General features: G+C 44.4%; 1 protein-coding gene across 26 annotated transcripts in view; it reads right to left on the bottom strand.

The window, feature by feature from the left end:
• MRTFB (myocardin related transcription factor B) overlaps nucleotides 1–21,904 on the bottom strand; it is a 310,684-nt gene that overhangs the window by 190,627 nt on the left and 98,153 nt on the right. For 11 of the 26 annotated variants that reach the window (XM_077987065.1, XM_077987074.1, XM_077987079.1 and 8 more), the window contains exon 1: nucleotides 5,021–5,333. The gene's annotated coding sequence lies outside the window, so the exon portion shown is untranslated. Of the gene's footprint in view, nucleotides 1–2,818; nucleotides 2,935–4,979; nucleotides 5,334–5,680; nucleotides 5,713–13,735; nucleotides 14,248–17,550; nucleotides 17,729–21,904 lie in introns of those variants that run through there. The other 15 variants (XM_077987073.1, XM_077987075.1, XM_077987067.1 and 12 more) reach the window with 10 other exon arrangements.

Below are 21,904 nucleotides of genomic sequence, written 5' to 3'. Positions count from 1 at the left end.
AAAACAGTATATATAGTATATTAGTATTTGCTTGTATCTGTATCTATAAAAAAAAAGACGTCTATAAGAAACAAATGAAAGGTTATTTATGGAGGGAATTAAGACAATTGGAATTTAGATTTCTCAAAATATGCCTTGTATCATTTTAATTTTTGAACCATATGAACATTTTATCTACACAAAAAGAATTTCTAAATGTTAAGAGCACCTCGCAAAAAGAAGTGAAAAAGAACTACCTATAAACCAGAGTCTAAATTTTCTCTGAAATTGGTGTCAAGCAATTTTAGTGTGGCCATCACCATAAATTATAAGACAAGGTGCTTTTCTTTCCTCCAATTGAGCCAAAGTATATGATTATAATAATCTATTTTTAAAAACTGGGGTGAGGAATTAGAAGAGAGAACAGAAAAAGGTGAGAAGAGAAGGAGCTCTACTCTAATGGTTCTCAAAGTATGGTCCTTGGACCAGCAGAATCATCATCACCGGATAATTTGTTAACAATGTAAATTCTATGGGCCCAGCCCAGACCTACTGAATCAGAGACTCTGGAGGCCGCGGCTAGCAATCCTTTCAATACACACTCAAGTTTGACAGACACAGATCTGGTCCCATGATTTTTACATATTCATGTGCATTGCCCAGGAAGGGATCTTTTAAAATGCAAATTCTGGGCCAGTTGGTCTGGAGCTGAGCTCAGAGTCCACATTTCAAACAAGGTCCAGGATGCTGCTGATGTGCTGATGGTGTGGGGACCACATTTTAAGACGTAAAGCCCAGGTCCATCTGGGGAAGAAGGTACGCAAAAGGTCTTCACGTGATTGAGTCTGCTGTGAAACCTGCACTCAACATTAGACAGAAAAAGTCCTTACACAGGTTTCCTAGCTAAGGTATACCATGGAACTAGCTTCCCATAAAAACTGTGTACTTCACACAGAGTAAGTACGTTTTCAAATATATTTCTTAAACAACAATAACAACTATGATTCACTGAGATCCAATTTAAGGATGTCCCATTTGAGAAAACTTTCATTTATAAGTGGGTCTTCCAGAATGGAAACAAACAAAAAAAACCATATTCATACAACTGCCAGGTTATATTATCTGATTAACTTTACCTCAAACACACTAACCATACCATCTGCTCTTTGTGAAAATTCATCAAGCAGTTTGTTTCCTTTTAAACATTTTCAAAAAAAAAAAAAAAGGTTCTTATATTTACAAACATTGATTCTCCATTTCTTTTACATGAAAGGAAAATCTCTACAGGAATCTTCTTAGTAAAGAATTCTAGTTTAAATGGAAGGGTCTAGAAATGCTATGTATCTTCATATTGCAAGTCACCCTTTGAATCAAGTTTTTGGTGTTAAACATTAATCATTGGCCGGGTGCGGTGGCTCACTCTTATAATCCCAGCACTTTGGGAGGCCGAGGCGGGCAGATCACAAGGTCAGGAGATCGAGACCATGGTGAAACCCTGTCTCTACTAAAAATGGAAAAAATTAGCCGGGCGCAGTGGCGGGCGCCTGTAGTCCCAGCTACTCGGGAGGCTGAGGCAGGAGAATGGTGTGAACCCGGGAGGTGCAGCTTGCAGTGAGCCGAGATTGCGCCACTGCACTCCAGCCTGGGCGACAGAGCGAGACTCCGTCTCAAAAAAAAAAAAAAAAAAAAAAAACCCAAAACATTAATCATCGTTTCATATTCCCTATTCATGTAGTAAAATTATGTAATAATTTTTACATATTCCCTATTTCATTGACTCTAACATGCCATCAATTTCAAGACACATTCCTATTTAATGTCCTACTAAGAAGTTGCCAACAACATGCTAATTTTAAGATGTCATTCTATCTCACATACGTATCTTAAAAATCAATAAAACACCTTAATTACAAATCAGAGATATGTGCATAGTATTCATTTTCTAGTTAACATTTGTGTCTCTCAAATGTAAAACTTCATAAAGGCATGAACTTTTATCCATTCGACAATCTATCCCCTATGACTAGAAAAATGGAACATTTTCAATCAATATTTTTTACATACAGGTGAATATTTTTTAAAGTTCTGATTTTAAAACCCAGTAATGACCTCTTTTACCCTGGAACAAGATACTACTTGCTCAAATTAATATAAATTCATTACTCTCAATTTGGATAAATTTCCATCTCAAAGGTGTTCAATGTCTCTGACGCTAGATAATTTAAAGTATAACCTTCTGTTTTGACAACAGTCAAAACCTACATGTCTGTTTCCATAGCACCTTTCAAACGTAACATGCAACTAATAATAAACATCTTACATCAAGAAACAACTTATCTATTCAACAAAAAAAAGCCAAATAAACTTTTTTTTAAAGCAAGAGTTAAATATATAATGTTACAATGTAGGGAACACTGTAACATATATAAATTTCATACTTAGGTAACATATAAATGGTCTGAGCTGAACTTTCTTAACTCTATTTGCATTTTCCCCTATGCAGCAAGACTAGCAGAGTTTGAAATGAAAAGACAATTTCTAACAAATCACACCGTGAGGACTACTGGCGTATGTGAGTACAAGCAATTTTAATCTTTACCTTTGAATACATCTACATTTTCCAAATTCGCTAATACAGGTATTAGTAAGCAGAAGCAGCTATTTAAAAGGTGATTACACTAGTTTACATTACACTTAGCTAAGACTTATTTCTACACATTATTGCTGTTGCTTCCCAACTCCATTCTAACCTCAATCTGCTACTTGATTCAAGTGTTTAGTTGTCAACATTTCCATTAAACACAGCCAATCTTTCAGACAGAGGGACACAGGTACTAACCTGGCCTCCCATCTGAGATTCTAGAATAATCAATGACAGCGCCACTAACCAAAAGCATGCTTTTGTACGTCAGACACTTCTGAAAGAAAGAAGAAAAAAGAAACTCTCGGCAAAAACTGTCAGTTAAATTTCCTTTTATAATTCCTACAATAATTTACTAGATAACATTGTTGTTTGGAGTGGTTCTCCAAGGAGCTGGAACTGCCCCCAAGGAACATTTTTAGTTATCAAAGAGACTGGGGGACACCGCTGGCATTTAGGGCTTGGGGGCCTGGATCTAAAAGACTTCACACAACACATAGGTGGGACACATCTGTATAACGAAGATTCACCTGGTACAAGAGTCTTTCAAATGAACGGGCAGATTAAGCCCACTATAAACTGGCATTACTTTATAATATTTAAAAGTTTTTACAAGAAATTGCAGGGAAACGCCAGTAATGTAGGAGAAAGTAGCAAGGGAAGCTTAAAGAGAGTAAGGGAAAACTGTCTAAACATTAGGGATCGTTTCCTCACACCACACACCATTAACATACAATTGTAATATCAGAATACTGAGCATATATAAACAAGTGAGATACTGATATTGAACCCAAAATTTTCAACCTTAATATTTTATTATTACCAATGGTAATTGCTAGGAAGCCAGTATTGTCCCTTCGAGTGTGTGACACAAAAGATATTCTACAATATAATTTAAAAATATGGATCCGTGGAGGGCTTATGCTAATATTTACGTGTGGATTGAGACAGTCCGTTATTTGTCTTGCCATGCTATCTCTAGTTCAATCTAGGTTGTTTTCTCTCTTTAATTCGCAAGAAACAGGTTATTCCAGCCTAGGTGTTTTTCCCCCCAACCTCCGTCTGCATCTCTGCTCTTTCGTTGAAGTGGGGGCCTCACTCCGTAGACCAGGCTGGAGTGCAGTGGTGCAATCATAGCTCACTACAGCCTTGAACTCCTGGGCTCAAGAGATCCCCTCACCTCAGCCTCCCCAGCAGCTGAGACTACAGGTGTGCGCCACCACACCACGCTCCTTTTTTCTTTTTTTTGTACAGACAGAATCTTGCTATACTGCCCAGGCTTGCTCTTGTTTGAAACAGCGCCTCAGAATTTTTTTAACCAATACAAACGTACTCATTAGAAGCTGACACAAGCACCCCAGTATATGCTGTCTTCTAGCATAAGAGTATGCCCTAGATGTGAATGATACATCAACATGTCATATACTGTTCTCTATTTCACCCTTACACTTCAATCAAACCATTATATTGCTTTTCAGTGATGTGGGTAGGGAGGTTACATTGTTTATGAATTTCATTTCAGGGTAGTTAAGTGGGCTTTAGACATGTTTGCTGCAAAGGGGAAGAAGGGACCTTGATTCTGACGAGGTTGAGAACCACTGTTCCCAAGAGTGGAATCGCGTGCTGAAACGAAAATTAAACTTTTAGAGAAGTGTTTCTTTTGCCTAAGGCAAGCCCTGGGCTCCAACACTCCACTTCATGGGGCCTGACATCCCACCACCAGCACACGCCCGCTGCTCTCAGCCCACCTCTGCTTCCCTGCAGAGCCAAACAATGGTTCTTGACCACTTGGGGATGGGGACCCTTTTAGGAACAAGACAAAAGCCCTGGAAAAACTCTCTCCCGAGAAACCCATACACCAAGCCGCATTCAATTTCAGGGCGCTCCCAGACACCCCCTCTACAGCCCCATCGGGATCCTGGGAGAAAAGGGCTGAGGGGAGTGGGAAGTGGGAGGAGGAAGGGGGCGCCGGGGTCCGGGTCCCCTCCCACCGCCTCTCCGCAGTGTGGCTTTGGCCCGGGCGCTCCACCTCTCTGTGCAGCCCCGGGGTGGAAGCGCGCAACTTAAGTGCTCGGCACACAGCAGAGGCTCAATAAATGCTGCTGCCACTGTCAGCGGGGCCAACCCCGCAGTCGAGAGGGACACTGAGGCGGCCCCGGGGTCGCGCCCGGGCGCGAGGTCCGGTTGAAGGGGGCACCGGCCCGCGGCCCCGGCCGTCCCGCCCCGCGCGAGTCCCAGGGACCGCGCGAACCAAGCGGCGCCGCAGCTGCTGCGGGGACGAACAGGGATGGCCGCCTGGGACGCGGGACGTTCACCGGGCCAGCTCCCCCACCCAGCCCTCGGTCTCGGCCGCTCTCACCCGGCCTCAGCCCCCAACGGCCGCCACCGCCCGCCGCTCACCTCCCCGGCCGCCGCCGCCGCCGCCGCTCCCGCCGCCGCCGCGCGATCTCGCGAGACTTCGCTCCCCTCGGCACTCCCCCTCCTTCCCCGCGGCGCTCGCGGACCCCAGGCTGGAAGCGGCTCGGCGCGCTCTCCGGACACCGCCCACCCCGCCTCAAGGGTCAAGCCCGGCTGCTCTCGCTACTTGCCCCCGACTCCTTCCCTGCGTGCCCTCCGCCCACTCCCCGTGATGGAGAAGGGTTAAAGCCCAGGTGCAAGGCGGCCGCCTCCGTCTCACCTGGCCGGCCGGGTGCGCGTGCGCATGCGCATATCTGGGGCTCGGCCCTGAGCCTCTGCAAAGGCTTGGTCGGCGGCGACAAAGGTGACCGCTACCACCCGTCCTGAGTGCTCGCTGCGCGCCAAGCACTTAACAGCCCCCTTCGGTCCTCACACTGCCCCCCATAGTGGGTATTACCAGCCTCCCCATTCTAGAAAGGGGAAAAATGGAGGCCTGGCAAGCAAAGTACAGTAACGGCTGCATGTCACACAGCCAGGAATTGGCTGAGCCAGTGTTGGAATCTGGTGTTGTCTGATGCCCAGCCCAAACCCCATTTCTGCACCTCAGTGACAGCCCCCAGGCCCTGTCCCTCCCGCTCAAGGCTCAAGGCGCTGCCTCTCAGCCCCAGTCTTCATTCTCTCCCAAGATTCACCAAGGTGAGAGGAGGAGCTCCTGGGAAGTCATTTGCTACAATCTCTGTTTTCAATGGAGCTGGCGACAGTAAAGTGCTTCTCCCTCACTGCACAAACTTCCTAAGGCTTGTGAAGCCCCTGTGCGAGCCCCTGTGCAGGCTCTGAAGACCGTGGCTATTTTTATTGGGTTCTGTCTCCTCCTTAGACTGGTGGCATTTTGCTGGTAGACAGCATGATGGAATGGCACACAGGACAGAGAATCAGAACGTACATGATGTTAGCACAGAGAAAAGTGTGACTTCTTCCCAGGAGTAAGTCTTAATGTAATAATAATTGTTTGTAAAGAGGAGGGGCTAACATTTACTGCGGGCATATCAAGGTCATACCAATCTTCCTGCAATCCTGGAGGTGGAGAAAGTAGCCTGTTTCCATTGTGAGATAGGATTTGAACCTGGGTCTGAGTCCGGAGCCCAGCACTACCTTGTAGGAAGGTCGTGTTCTGCAAGCAAGCGAGCATGAGCTAGCTCATTTGGGCCAGCTGCTGTAAAATCAGGAGCCCTGGAGGTTCTAGGTAGCCTTCCACCTGCAACAGGGTCTGCATGGGCTTACCCAGCCCACCTGATAATCACGTCATTGCCAGCAAGTGCTGGCCTGCCCTGCTCCAAACCTGTCCACTCTCCGCGGCAACAATTGCTTTGTACAGGCCAGAGCATATGGGTGCCCTTGCATATTTCAACCTCACTCGACTCACCAGATGGAGGAAGTGGGTGAAGAAGGAAAATCACACCTGATGGGCAGCTACAAAGTGGTGAGCCCTGCTCCAGGTGCTATTTATTGATTTATTTACTCTTCCCAACAACCCTGTATTAGGGTTCTCCAGAAAAACACAACTACTAGCTTATAGATACAGATGTAGGCTGGGCACAGTTCTCATTCTTGTAATCCCGGCACCTTAGGAGGTCCAGTCAGGAGGATCGCTTGAGCCCAGGCGATTGAGACCAGCCTAGGTAACATAGTGAGACCCCATCTCTACAAAAAATAAAAAGAATTGATCGAGTATGGTGGCACATGCCTGGAGTTCCAGCTACTCTGGAGGCTGATGTGAGAGTATCTCTTGTGCCCAGGAATTCGAGGCTGCAGTGAGCTCTGACTGTGCCACTGCCCTCCAGTCTGGGCAACAGAGTGAGACCCTGTCTCTAAAAAAGAAAAAAATATATTGATTTATAAGAGGGGATGTATTATGGAAGTTGAGAAGTCCTACGATGTGCCATCTGCAAATTGGAAAGCCAGGGAAACTGGTGACATAGCTCAGTCGCAGTCTCGGCCTGAGAACCAGGGAACCTGATGGTGTAACTCTCAATTCGAGGCGGCAGGCCTGAGAACTTGGGAGCCACTGGCACAAGTCCTAGAGTCCAAAGCTAGAGAACCTGGGCTGGGCACAGTGGCTCACACCTGTAATCCCAGCACTTTGGGAGGCTGAGGCAGGTGGATCACCTGAGGTCAGGAGTTCTAGACCAGCCTGGCCAATATGGCGAAACCCCCGTCTCTACTACAAATACAAAAATTAGCAGGGCGTGGTGACAGGTGCCTGTAATCCCTGCTACTCAGGAGGCTGAGGCAGGAGAATTCCTTGAACCTGGGAAGAGGAGGTTGCAGTGAGCTGAGATTGCACCATTGAACTCCAGACTGGGCGTCGAGTGAGACTCAGTCTGGAAAAAAAAAAAAAAAAAAAAAGAGCTGGAGAATCTGGAGTTCTGATGTCGAGGGACTGGAGAAGATAGTGTCCTGGCTTCGGAAGAAAAATAGAGAATTTGTCTTTCTTCTACCTTTTTGTTCTATCCAGGCCCTCAACTGATGGTGATGAGGGCAGATCTTCCTTACTCAGTCACTGATTCAAACACCAGTCTCTTCTGGAAACATACACACAGACACACCCAGAAATAATGCTCTACCAGCCATCTGGGTATCCTTTAATCCAGCCTAAAATCAACCATCACAAATCCCCTGTGGAAGTTGTGGTTGTCCCCATTTTACAGATGAGGAAACCAAGAACCTAAGAGGTGAGAGGACATGTCCAACAACGCACACAACACACGACAATACGCACAACAACACTGGACACACAGTTGTAAGTGGTTCCTTCCACCCCAGATCAGCCTGTTTCCAGATGCACAAACTTTGGCTTTCATGACCAACAAGGCTATTCCTTACCCCAAAAGCCTGTATCTTTATGAAACAGAAAATCCCCAAATCCCCTGAGGTCAGGACTCCAGTGTAAGATGCTGTTATGTTCTCCTCTGGGTGGCCAGTGCCTCAGTGTTCTCATCTAAAATAAGGACATGAGTAGGGAAAACTAACCAACTTGATATATGTGAAGCATATGGAAAAGTGCCTTACAAGATTAAGCACTCAGTAAATCATAGCTATTATTACCGTGGGTGGATTCTCTGTGATATTTCATCCTTTCTTCATTGCCCAATAGAAACAGCAATTCAAGCAGGAGGATGGGCTCAGATATAGATATAAAATTAGTTTTTAGGCCAGATGTGGCAGCTCATGCCTGTAATCCCAGCGCTTTGGGAGGCTGAGGTGAAAGGATCACCTGGGGACAGGAGTTTGAGACCAGCCTGGCCAACATGTTGAAACCCCGTCTCTACTAAAAATACAAAAATTAGCCAGCCACGGTGGTGGACGCCTGTAGTCCCAGCTACTTGGGAGGCTGAGGCATGAGAATCGCTTGAACCCAAAAGGTGGAGGTTACAGTGAGCCGAGATTACACCACTGCACTCCAGCCTGGGTGATGGAGCAAGACTCTGTCTCAAAAATAATAAAAATAAAATTATTTTTAAAATTATATTTCTGAACGAAATAAATAATTCTGAGAACAATAAATATTTTCGAAATGGACAGAATTACTCCAGTGCTTCCCCCTAATCATGAAAGGATACCAGCTCTCCTAAAGCAATCTCTTCCCAGTTTCCTGGGGGAGGGGCAGTCTGCTTTATAAAGGACTCTACTTATATGGTAAAAGCCACCCAAATATTTTTAAAGTATGACTTGGAAGTCACTTCATAGGCAAAAACAAAAGCAAAGAAAAAATGGAGCTGAAACTTATTAAGAGAATTTTGGTGTGGTTAAGAGTTAACACCAGGCTGGGCACCATGGCTCATGCCTATAATCCCAGCACTTTGGGAGGCTGAGGCGTGCAAATCACTTGAGGTCAGGAGTTCGAGACCAGCCTGGCCAACATGGTGAAACTCTGTCTCTACTAAAATTACAAAACTTAGCCAGTTGTGATGGTGCACGCCTGTAACCCCAACTTCTCTGGAGGCTGAGGCATGAGAATCACCTGAACCTGGGAGGCAGAGGTTAGCAGTGAGCAGAGATCACACTACTGCACTCCAGCCTGGGCAGCAGAGCAAGACTGTCTCAAAAAAAAAAAAAAGAAAGAAAGAAAGAAAGAAAAGAGAAAGAAAAAAAGGGGTTAACACCAAAGTGACATCATGATTATTTGAGGGAACGTTTTATAGGAACTGAAGTTGCCACTACCCTCAGGCCTTGCTGTGCCAAATTCAGGTTTCTTTCCTGACACAAGATGTGCCATACTTTCCTATCAATGAGAATGGCTCCCTGTGGAAGTGACCCTCACGGGGAAGGGGCAGGCATGACAAGACCACGGGGCTTCTGGTCAGGCATGGTGGCTCACTCCTGTAATCCCAGCACTTTGGGAGGCTGAGGAGAGAGGATCGAATGAGGACAGGAGTTTCAGACCAGCCTGGCCAACATAATGATACCCTGTCTCTACAAAAAATTAAACATTAAAAAATTAGCTAAGCATGGTGGTTTGTGCCTGTAGTCCTAGCAACTGGTGAGGCCAAGGTGGGAGGGAGAGGGAGTTGGAGGTTGCAGGATGCTATGATCGTGCCACTGCACTCCAGCCTGGTCGCGAGAGAGAGACCACATCTCTATAAAAAACAAAAACACAAACAGAGATGATTCTCATATGCACACCCCTAAAGGTTTAAGGTATGGTTTCCATCAAGTCCAACAGAGCTTAAAAATAAGAGATTTTAAAAAATAAAAAATAGGCAAGGCACAGTGGTTCATGCCTGTAATCCCAGCACTTTGGGAGGCTGAGGTGGGCAGATCACAAGGTCAGGAGTTCACGACCAGCCTGACCAGCATGGTGAAACCCCTGTCTCTGCTAAAAATATAAAAATTAGCCGTGTGTATTGGCATGCATGTGTAGTCCCAGCTACTCAAGAGGCTGAGGCAGGAGAATCGCTTGAACCCAAGAGGCAGAGGCTGCAGTGAGCCGAGATTACGTGACTGCACTCCAGCCTGGGCAACAGAGTGAGACTCCATCTCAAAAAAATAAATAAATAAAAATAAAAATAAATTAAAAATTAAAAAAAAAGGTATGGTTTCCATAAAAAGCACTATTAAAATGTCTTTTGATCCAAGAGGAATTGTATAAAGTCCTCTAATGGGGTTTGTTTTATGCACATTCATTCAATAAAAAATGTATTAAGCACTTAAGTGCCAGTTAGTATGTTAATAACTATGAGCAAGACAGGTATAGTCCATGCTTTTGTGGCATTTATGGTCTAGAGAAAGAGAGAGATGTTAATTAAATAATTAAACCAATAAAAGTTGAAATACAATGTAGTAAGTAGAATGAAAAAGAAGAGCAAACGGCAAAAAAAAATGGCTGGATGGAAGGGTAGGAAATAACTTGCTTGGACTGTGTTCTGAAGGATGCATCAGAGAGAACTAGGCAGGAAGGAGAGGGGAGAGCATTCTAGAGATTAGTAAACAGTAGGTAAGTGCTAAGTGTTGGTGGCTGGGCGAGCAGGGTGGACTAGAGCCTTAAAATACATTAAAAAAATTTTTTAGGGATGGGGTCTTGCTATGTTGCGCACGCTGCAGTGCAGTGGTGTGATTATAGCATGCTACAGCCTTGAACTCCTGGGCTCAAGTGATCCTCCTGCCTCAGCCTCCTGAGTAGCTCGGACAACAGGTGCACCATCCACCTGGCTTTAAGAGGCATCTTCAACATCCTACTGAGTGGGCAAAAGCAGGAAGCATTCCCCTTGAGAACCAGAACAAGACAAGGATGCCCACTCTCACCACTCCTATTCAACATAATACTGGAAGTCCTAGCCGAGCAATCAGGCAAGAGAAAGAAATTAAAAGCATCCAAATAGGAAAAGAGGAAGTCAGACTACCCCTGTTTGTAGATAATATGATGATTTTATACCTAGAAAACCATAGGCTCAGCCCCAAATCTCCTAGATCTGATGAACAACTCTAGCACAGTTTCTGGATACAAAATTAATGTAGAAAAATTCGTAGCATTTCCATACACCAATAGCATCCAAACTGAGTGCCAAATCAAAAATGCAATCACATTTGCAATAGCCACACAAAGAGTAAAATACCTAGGAATAGAGCTACCCAGGGAGGGAAAAGAACTCTGCCGAAAGAAATCAGAGATGACACAAACAAATGGAAAAACATTCCACGCTCGTGGACAGGAAGAATCAAAATTGTTAAAATGGCCATACTACCCAAAGCAACCTACAGAATCAATGCTATTCCTATCAAATTACCAATGACATTCTGCACATACTTAGAAAAAAACTATTCTAAAATTCATATGGAACCAAAAAAGAACCCAAATAGCCAAAGCAATCCTAAGCAAAAAGTACAAAGCCAGAGGCATCACATTACTGACTTCAAACCATACTACAAGGCCACAGTAACCAAAACAGCATGGTTCTGGTACAAAGATAGACACATATACCAATGGAATAGAATAGAGCTCCCAGAAATAAAGCTGCACATCTACAACCATCTGATCTCTGACAAAGTTGACCAAAACAAGCAATGGGGAAAGGATTCCTTTTTCAATAAATGGTGCCGTGACAACTGGCTAGCCATATGCAGAAGACTGAAACTGGACCCCCTGAAGAAAACCTAGGAAATACCATTCTAGACATAGGCCCCAGCAAAGATTTTATGATGAAGATGCCAGAAATAATTGCAATAAAAATCAACAAATGGGACCTAATTAAACTAAAGAACTTCTGCACAGCAAAAGAAACTATCAACAGACTAAACAGACAAACCACACAATGGGAGAAAATATTTGCAAACTAAGCATCTTAAAAAGGTCTAATTCAAAATCTATAAGGAACTTAAATTAACAACCAAAAACAACCCCGTTAAAAAGTGGGCAATGGACATGAACAGACACTTTTCAAAAGAAGACATATACACAGCCAACAAGCATATGAAAAAATGCTCAACATCACTAATCATCAGAAAAATGCAAATCAAAACCACAGTGAGATACCATCTCACTCCGGTCAGAATGGCTGTTATTAAAAAGTCAAAAAATAACAGATGCTGATGAGGCTGTGGAGAAAAGGGAATGTTTATTCACTGTTGGTGAGAATATAAATTAGTTCAGCCACTGTGGAAAGCACTTTGGCAATTTCTCAATAAACTTAAAACAGAACCACCATTGGACCCAGCAATCCCATTATTAGGTATGTATCCAAAAGAATATAAAACATTCTGCCATAAAAACACATGCATGTGTATGTTCATCGCAGCACTATTTACAATAGCAAAGACATAGAATCAAACTAAATGCACATCAACAGTATACTGGATAAAGAAAATGTGGTACATATACACCATGGAATACTATGCAGCCATGAAAAAGAACAAGATCATGTCCTTTGCAGGATGGACATCTCAATACAGATAGGCTACAGATAAGACAGCTGTTTGCTGCATCCTGCCCATCCTTGACCTAGCACTGGGTGCAGTAAAGGTGGTAGGACTGAGTTCAGATTGACCAACAGGAACCTTGGATGGAGCTGGAGGCCATTATCCTAAGTGAATTCGTGCAGGAACAGAAAACCAAACACCACATGTTCTAACTTATAAGTGGGAGCTAAACATTGAGCAGACATAGACACAAAGAAGGGAACAACAGACACTTGGGTTTATTTGAGGGTTGAGTTGGGGAGGAGAGTGAGGATCAAAAAACTACCTATTGGATACCATGCTGATTATCTGGGTGATGACATAATATGTACACCAAACCCTGTCGACATGCAATTTATAGAACCAATCTGCACATGTGCCCCTAAAACTATAATTTAAAAAGCAATAGGTATGTGATTTGGGCATAATATGTAATAATACATGTGATTTTAAAACATAATAAGACATCTTGAGACACGTGCACCCTGAGTACATGGAGGCAGTGGAGAGAAAGAAACCAAACCAGAACAGAAGGGTGTTGTGAGCAACGTGGTTGGTCCTCAGATACTCATCGTTCCTGTTGGTCAATCTGAGCTCAATCCTGTCACCTCTGCCGCACCCAGTGCTGGGTCAAAGATGGGCAGGATGTAGCAGACAGCGTCATTATCTGTAACCTATCTGTCTTTGAGGAAATCTCACATTGTAAATCCGGGCACCCCAGAGAAGATTTTGAGATGCAGATCTCCTGCCTTCCTTGCAACGAACACAAGCCATATGATGTCGGCTCTGTCACCCGGAGGCACCCCATGAGAATGTTGAAGTGTTAGTGGCAGAAGCAGCCGGCTTTGGGGATAGTGGTTCCAGGGTCAAGCTCCCAGTGGCATAGTGGGCCCCGTGCTGACGGCAGCGGCAGCTACAGTGAGGGCAGGCTCCTGGCACTGATGCTTCATGGCGCAGGAGCAGGGTGGAGGTTAGTTCATCTGGCCAGGCCTGCAGTGTGGTTTGGGGCATTTTTCCTAGAAGCTTAGCCTCAAGTTCTTTTCTCTGGCCCTCCCAGTGATTCTGTGGGATACCTAACATCCTCTCTTGCATTCCCGATTCTACTTAAACCAGCTCGCGTTTTCATCCAAGGACGTCGACCCCTTACAAGCCAAAACCAATCAGAGCCTGTGAGACTTGGACAGAGGCTCACTGGGGATAGTGGGGAGGCAAACTTTCTCTGCTGTAAGGGAGAACCCAGGAAGCCAGCCCACTCCCCCTGCTTACCTGGAACCTCCGTTGCCACCAATGGCTTTCCCCGCAGCTGTGATGGGAATGAACCCTAAGATAGGGTGTGCATGGCAGAGACACCAAAAGATCCTGGAGGCTGGGTGGGTGGCTCACACCTGTAATCCCAGTACTTTGGAAGGCTAAGGCACGGGGATCGCTTGAAGCCTGGAGTTCAAGGCCAGCCTAGGCAACGTAGCGAGACCCTCATCTCTACAAAAAATAAAAATATAAAAATTAGCCAGGAGTGGTGGCATGTGCCTATAGCCTCAGCTACTCAGGAGGCCGAGGCAGGAGGATCGCTTGAGTCTGGAAGGTTGAGGCTGCACTGAGCTGTGATTGTGCCACTGCACTCCAGCCTGGGTGACAGAGCAAGACCCTATCTCAAGAAACAAAACAAAACAAAACAGAATCTGGGTCCTTGATGACATCACCAAGCTGCTGGACTGACCCCAGACCCACAGAGCCCTGGCCACTCTCTTCCCTGAGCTAATGTATGTGGTCAAACCAACTCTAGTTGGCTTCTCTGTTCTTTGAAGCCCAAATATTTACACTGGTACAGGAAGGAAGGGAGCAATTTCTGGGGAATAAGCATGCATCCTTCCTGGCTATGTCAGGAACCACCTTAAATTCTGTGCAATTTTAAAATCTATTCCCTCCCACCTTACCAATCCTACTCAGGCAAGTCCTACCTGGTTCCAAACACTTCATTCCAGAAAACACATCCTTCCTTGGCCCTCCCCCTCCATTGACTCTTTCTTTGATGAGTGTAAAGTGGTTCCTTTACTTGCCTAGCTTGCACATCTGGTAAGTAGTAGAGATGGGGGTCTGGAGGCAGTACAGATTCCAGGCTTTTAACCACTAGGTTGAGTGCCATGCACTATCCAGCTTTGTTACATTAAAAAAAAAAAAAAAAAAAAAGTATGACCTTGAGCCAGACTGAAAAAAAAAAAAGAGCTCAAATCCAGCTCCGTATTTGCTATCTGGCCTTGAACAAGCTTCTTAAGTCTCACTGTGAAATGAAGTCAGTGATGCCAGCTTCATAGAACCTGGTAGTTATCTGTGCTGTTCACCAATGACTTCAGGCTCCCTAGCTTCTGGGCACATGCAGGGCTGTACTTCCTGTTCCACTTGGGTGAGATTATCTGAGTAGCTCTGGCCTAGGAGTGTGAATGGAGGGAGTACGTATCTCTTCTGGGCCAGAACTCTGTCTCTCTGGCAGGGCAAATAGCAATGCCCAGGATGGCAGTGGCTCTGTTGACAAGAGCCCTCAGCCAACCCATCATGGGCACATAATGAGCAAAACACGAACTTTGGTTTGATGGCTGTCATAGCATGCGTTCGCCTATCCCGCCTGATATATCTAGGTTGGTCACTTGCTCACTGAGTCCCTTGGACATGTTTCTGCTGTGGTTCCAAACGCCACCTGGATAAGAGAAAAAGCTCAGGCAGCAGTCCTAAAGATTCTGGTTCAACACACCTTGGATGAGGCCCAGATCTCTGCAGATTTCTGGAGCGCCCCAGTGATTCTGTTGCACTGCCCAGCCTGAGACCCCTGTATTACCATGGACCACTCGTGATGGTACAATAGGATGCGGTCCCTACCCTTGAGAGCCACATAGATTGGAGAAGACTGGTGCCGAGAGAGAAAAATGACAATTCAGATGGGGTAAGAGACCTTAAACCTGCAAAATGAAGTGAGAATGTATGAGAGCTTTATGAACTATAAAGCTTGACCTGTAATAAAAACAGATGTGATTCCTGGCAAATCCATTCATCAACTGTGTGACCCAAGACCGGGTGTATAGGTTCTCAGCCTACCATATATATCATAAAATTATGTGTCTCAGCCGGGCATAGTGGCTCACACTTGTGATCCCAGCACTTTGGGAGGCCGAGGCGGGCAGATCACTTAAGGTCAGAAGTTCGAGACCAGTCTGGCCAACATGGTGAAACCCCATCTCTACCAAAAGTACAAAAGTTAGCCAGGCGTGATGGCAGGTGCCTGTAGTCCCACCTACTCTGGAAGCTGAGGCCTGAGAACTGCTTGAACCCAAGAGGCAGAGATTGCATTGAGCTGAGATTGTGCCAATGCACTTCAGCCTGGGTGACAGAGCGAGACACCATCTCTAAATAAATAAATAAATAAATAAATAAATAAATAAGTGTCTCTCTGTTTTCCAGATATGAATATTGAAGTTGAGAAGGGTTCTGAAATGTAGCCTATGATCATACAGTGAGCACATTGGTGAACTGGAATTCAGACCCAGGTTCTTCTATATTTAAAGTCTGAGGCCCTACTGGTTCGCACAAGGCCCCCGCTTGTCTCTCCAGCTTTAGCTCTTGTCTTCCCCTTCACCGTGAACCCTATCTTCTATCCAACTCGAAGCTTCTCTTTCTAGGCACATGCTGTGCCATTTCCTCTGTGTTTTGGCTCACGCCTGTCTTTCTGTCATGCATGATTTTCCTCCATTCTCAAAACCTTGCCTCCAAACACTGGAACACTCAGGGTTTGCAGGCGTAATCCTTGAACACTCAGTTTGATGTGCTGTGACCATCTACCACGGTGTGGCCCTGCAAATGGCCTTGCATCTGCCAACTGGATGCCTTGGTTGTTAGATTGCATCTGTGTGGAGGGCAGAGCTTGTCGTCCTGTCCTTGGGTCATCTGACTAGCATCCTAACACTTATACTAAAATATCAGCCATGACCACCTGAATACTTAGCTCAGCAAAACCAAAGCCTACAGCTTACAAGGCAGACCCTTCCAGGTAGCGGGCAGAGGGGGCAGGGAGAGGTTGATTAACGGATTAGCAAAATTACAGCTAGATGGGAGCAGTAAGTTCTAGCCTCTGTAGTACTGTATGCTGACTATAATTAACATACTTTATTGTATATTTTCAAAAAGCTAGAAGAGAGGATTTTGAATATTTACAACACAAAGAAATAATAAATGTTTGAGGTGCCCGATATGCTAATACCCTGATTTGATCATTACACTGATTCGAGCATTGTCTGTCTGTATCAAAATGTCTGTATCCCATAAATATGTACAATTATTATGTGGCAAATAAAAATAACAGGAAAAAGTATTATGTCAATAATGAGTTATACAAAGGATTAAATATGTATTAGTTTAGGCCAGGTGTGGTGGCTCATGCCTGTAATTCTAGCACTTTGGGAGGCCAAGGCAGATCATTTGAGGCCAGGAGTTCAAGACGAGCCTGGCCAACATGGCAAAACCCTGTCTGTACTAAAAATAGAAAAAATTAGCTGGGCGTGGTGGCAGGCACCTGTAATCCCAACTACTCGGGAGGTTGAGACACGAAAATCTCTTGAATCCAGGAGGCAGAGGTTGCAGTGAGCTGAGATGTCACCATTGCACTCCAGCCTGGGAGGCAGAGTGAGACAAAAAATAAAAATAAAAATTAAAAATAAATAAATATGTATTAGTTTAAAGAAAGGCCCTTTCAGTAAGACCACACAGAAGAATATTTAAGAAGGCAAGTTGAGAGTTCTGATCCAGTCTTTGCCACTTTGTCGTTCTGCAGCTACAAGCACCATATTTCATTCCTCTGGACCTCTTTCCCAGATGTGAAATGACACATCTGAGACAGTACCTACCTCACACAGTCATTGTGAGAATTCAATGAGATTAATGTGTACCACAAACTCGGCACATTGCCTGGCTCATAAAGAAGAGTTGGACAAAATTCCAGCTGCCTTCGTTATTTCTATTATTGTTGCCTTCTTTTTTTTATTATTACAACTACGTAGCATGCCCCTGTAGCTACCGTTATTCCTATGATTACTCACCACATCCGCCCTCTCTTCCTGCCAACCCTGAGTGACTTTTGCTAAAGATTCCTTCCGAGAATGGATAGTGTTCTTGGAATTCACGAAATGAGTTCTTCATTGTCTTGTGATGGTTCAGTGCCCCAGTGGTGATTTTGCACTCCTGGCACCCCCAACGAGCTGCCCAGTTGGCTCCCCAGGAAGTTGGTGCCTGCCAAGCCCATTCCATCCAGGCTTCCTGGATATGGCTAAGAAAATACGAGTTCTCCGTCCGTAGGCTCTCCCTCCCACTGACTTGACATCTCCCCGCTCCGGGGTATTCTGGGTTTATTCCTGGTCAGCTCAGGTCACTGTGAAGGTGGCCCCCACCCCTGGCTCTGGGAATGGCAGGATACCAAACAGGACCATGGCCCTCTGGAATTGTTGATAACACTAAAAGGAATAATACCTGGAACACGCTTATTTTCTTTCCTCCCAGGAGGAGCTCAGAGTTGGACTTTTTAGTTTTGAATAACAAGTGCTCCATTTGCCATCGGAGTGAGCCAATCTCGCCTTTCCTTACTTATTTTTCACATATCCAGAGTGTGGTAGGCGAAATTTGGGTTTTCAGCGAGGCATTCCTTGGGGTTTCATAGTGAACAACTCTGAACTGTTATGAAAGGACGGAAAAAGAGAAAATTCCTCCACACCCAAAGTATTACAAGAACAGGGAACTTAAGGAAAAAAACAAGTCCCAGACAACAAAATAAAGGGAAATGTAAACTTGGCTTTTTGGATTGAAAAGATTCTGATGATCCAGCCATGAATGGTTTCCACTAGGATCTGCTTGGAGGTGAAAATTCACAGGGTCTGTGAAAAGGAAAATAAAGATGGGAAGTCAGAAGAAAAGAAAAGGGAACAACATGTGTGTTGGAAGATGAAGGGGACAGAAATCAATGAGAAGGTTAAAAGATAAGAGGTAAGGTGCCCCCAGGAATAAAGATTGTCGCCAAAGTAAGAGGGCCATTGGGTGACAGTATTTTCCAGAAGACTGGAGCAGAAAACAGGCACGCACACAATTTTTTTTTTCTTTTCCGGAACTATGTTGACACACAACTGCTCAAATAAATTTGCATTCCCATCTCAACTGACTCATTTTTTGGCTGGAACAATGAGCTCACATTCCAGAGCCCGAGCCGACCCTCTTGCACCCCCACTGCCGATAAAGTATAAAATGTGTAATTAGTGCTTTTTGCAGTAGGATGGACCGTGATGTCAGCTGGGCTCTCTTTCCTGTAGCCTCTGTCTGCAATATCTAGCATTTAGTGTTGCATTCTTATGTCAACCACTTCCACAAGAGAAAAGATGAGAGGAAGGGTGAGAGGGGAGCATATTTTTACAACTTACCAGGATTTAAGCATCAGTCTTTCAATTAAAAAACAAAGTTACAAATAGGGAAAAGATGGATGTTAGACTGAGTACTGTGAGGATGAATTGAAATCAGTAGTATTGGTATGAACTAAAGGTTTCTTAATATGTAGAGATAGGTATAGGTGGATAGATGCGTGAATGGATAGATAGATAGATAGATAGATAGATAGATAGATAGATAAACAGATAGATAGAGATATCCATGCATGCATGGATTGGTATACATAATATATTCTCAAGCTCTGAACACTGAGAGACCCCAGCAGCAAAGATTTTCCAGTAGCAGTGAGCACACCTACCACTCAGATCTTGGTTTCTAAATACCATTCTCCAAAAAAAGAGAGACCAGGGCTCCTTGGAGAAGTGATTACTTCCAGAACTGGAGCAGAGAAAATACAAAATGCCCCTAGAATATCCTGCAGTTCCAGAAAATAGGGAATTGCTCAAAAAATAATGGGGGCTTATTGGAAGGATATAGAGCTCCTCATGGCCAGAGCTGGAACAATTTGAGCAACAAACTAATGGTAATATTGGATTATATGTCATAGAATAAATACCCATGAGTCCATAGTAATAAGAAAGGAAGAAAAGGAGTAAGCAAGAAAAGGAGGAAGGAAGGAAGGAAAAGAGGAAGGAGGCAAGGAAGGAAAGGAGGAAAGAAGGAACTCTTTCCTTAAGAAGAATTACAATTAATAGGCCAGGCGTGGTGACTCACAGCTGTAATCCCAACACTTTGGGAGGCCGAGGTTGGGGGATTCCTGGAGGTCAGGAGTTCAAGACCAGCCTGGCCAACATGGCAAAACCCTGTCTCTACTAAAAATACAAAAATTACCAGGGCATGGTGGTGTGCACCTGTAATCCCAGCTTCTTGGGAAGCTGAAGCATGACAGTCACTTGAACCCAGGAAGCGGAGGTTACAGTGAGCCGAGATTGCACCACTGCACTCTAGCCTGGGTGACAGAGTGAGACTCTGTCTCAAAAACAAAACAAACAAAACAATTAATAAATGTGGAAGCAATGAGGGAAATAAAAAAAATCACCATTAGAACACCACAGTAGAAATTGCTGCAGGTAAGATCCATGAATGGATGCTAAAGTTTAAGTGAGCAAACGTTTGGGGAGAAACAAGATAGTCTTGAAGTATCTCCCCTGAGAGATTAATTAATGACAAAAAGAAAAATGGTAACTTTATAGTGAGGAAACCCAACGGACACCACATTAATCAAGTGGTTGAAGTTAACATCCCTAGTAATAAGTCACGTTGATATATTGATATGATAGATATGATTCAAAGAGAAGGGCACTTCGCCTCTATGATTCTTCCCCCAAACCCATAACCCCTGTCTAATCATGAGAAAACATCAGACAAACCCAAGTGGAGGGACATCCTACAAAACGCCCCTCCAGTATTTTTCAAAAGTGTCAGAGTCATAAAAGACAAGGAAAAGACTGAAGAATTGTCAGAGGCTGGAAAAGACTAAGGAGAACTGATGGCTAAATGCAATGTGGGACCCTGGACAGAAACAGGTCATTACAGGGAAAACTTAGTGAAAGCTGAATACAGTCTATAGATAAGTTAATAATAATAATATTGTACCCATGTTAACTTCTTCTTCTTCTCTCCCTTCTCCTCCTCCTCCTCCTTCTCCCCCTCCCCCTTCTTAATCTTCTTCTTCTTCTTTCTTTTTCTTTTTTTTTTTTTGAGATGGAGTTTCACTCTTGTTGTCCAGGCTGGAGTGCAGCAGCGCAATCTCGGCTCACTGCAACCTCCACCTCCCGGGTTCAAGTGCCTCAGCCTCCTGAGTAGCTGGGATTACAGGCGCCCGCCACCAAGCCCGGCTAATTTTTGTATTTTTAGTAGAGACAGGGTTTCACCATGTTGGCCAGGCTGGTCTTGAACTCCTGACCTCATGGTCCGCCCACCTTGGCCTCCCAAAGTGCTGGGATTACAGGTGTGAGCCACTGTGCCTGGCCTAATTTTTTTTTTTAATATTTTTTGTAGAGTCAAGGTCTCACTGTGTTGCTTAGGCTACATCAATGTTTATTGCAGTGCTACTCACAATAGCCAAGATATGGATTCCACCTAATTGTCTAACAAATGAATGGATAAAGAAAATGTAAATGTGTATATAGACATGATATAAATGGATATTATATATATCCATTTATACACACACACACACACACACACACACACACACACACACACAGGGCTGGGCACAGTAGTTTGTGTCCATTATTTCAATGCTTTGGGAGGTCAAGCTGGGAGGATCACTTGAGTCCAGGAGTTTGAGACCAGTCTGGGCAATGTAGTGAGACCCCATCGCTAAAAAAGAAAAATGTATATCTACAATGGAACAACATTGTATGTCAGTCAGCCATAAACAAGAATGAAATCCTGGCATTTGCAGCAACATGGATGGAACTGGAAGTCATTATGTTAAATGAAATAAGTAAGGCACAGAAAGACAAATATCGTATGTTCTTACTCACGTGTGAAAGCTAAAAAAGTGCTGTCAAGGAGGCAGAGGGTAGAATGGTGGTTTTCCAAAGTGTTGGAGTGGGGATGCAGAGAGCTTGGTTAATGGGTACAAGCATAGATAGAAAGAATAAATCTGAGTGTTTGATAGTACAGCAGGATAACTGTGGTTAACAACAATTTATTGTATATTTCTTTTTTTTTCTTTTTTTTTTTTGAGACAGAGTTTTACTCTTGTTGCCCAGGTTGTAGTGCAATGGTGCAATCTCAGCTCACTGCAACCTCCGCCTCCCGGGTTCAAGTGATTCCCCTGCCTCATACTCCCAAATAGCTGGGATTACAGGCATGAGCCACCGTTCCCGGCTAATTTTTTGTATTTTTAGTAGAGACGGAGTTTCAACATGTTGGTCAGGTTGGTCTCGAACTCCTGACCTCAAGTGATTCGCTCACCTCGGCATCCCAAAGTGCTGGGATTACAGGCGTGAG

The sequence above is a fragment of the Macaca mulatta genome, chromosome 20 (assembly GCF_049350105.2).
Source record: "Macaca mulatta isolate MMU2019108-1 chromosome 20, T2T-MMU8v2.0, whole genome shotgun sequence".
Classification (NCBI taxonomy): Eukaryota; Metazoa; Chordata; class Mammalia; order Primates; family Cercopithecidae; genus Macaca; species Macaca mulatta.
Note: the sequence above shows the minus strand (reverse complement) of the source record. Positions and strands in the feature narration are given on the sequence as shown.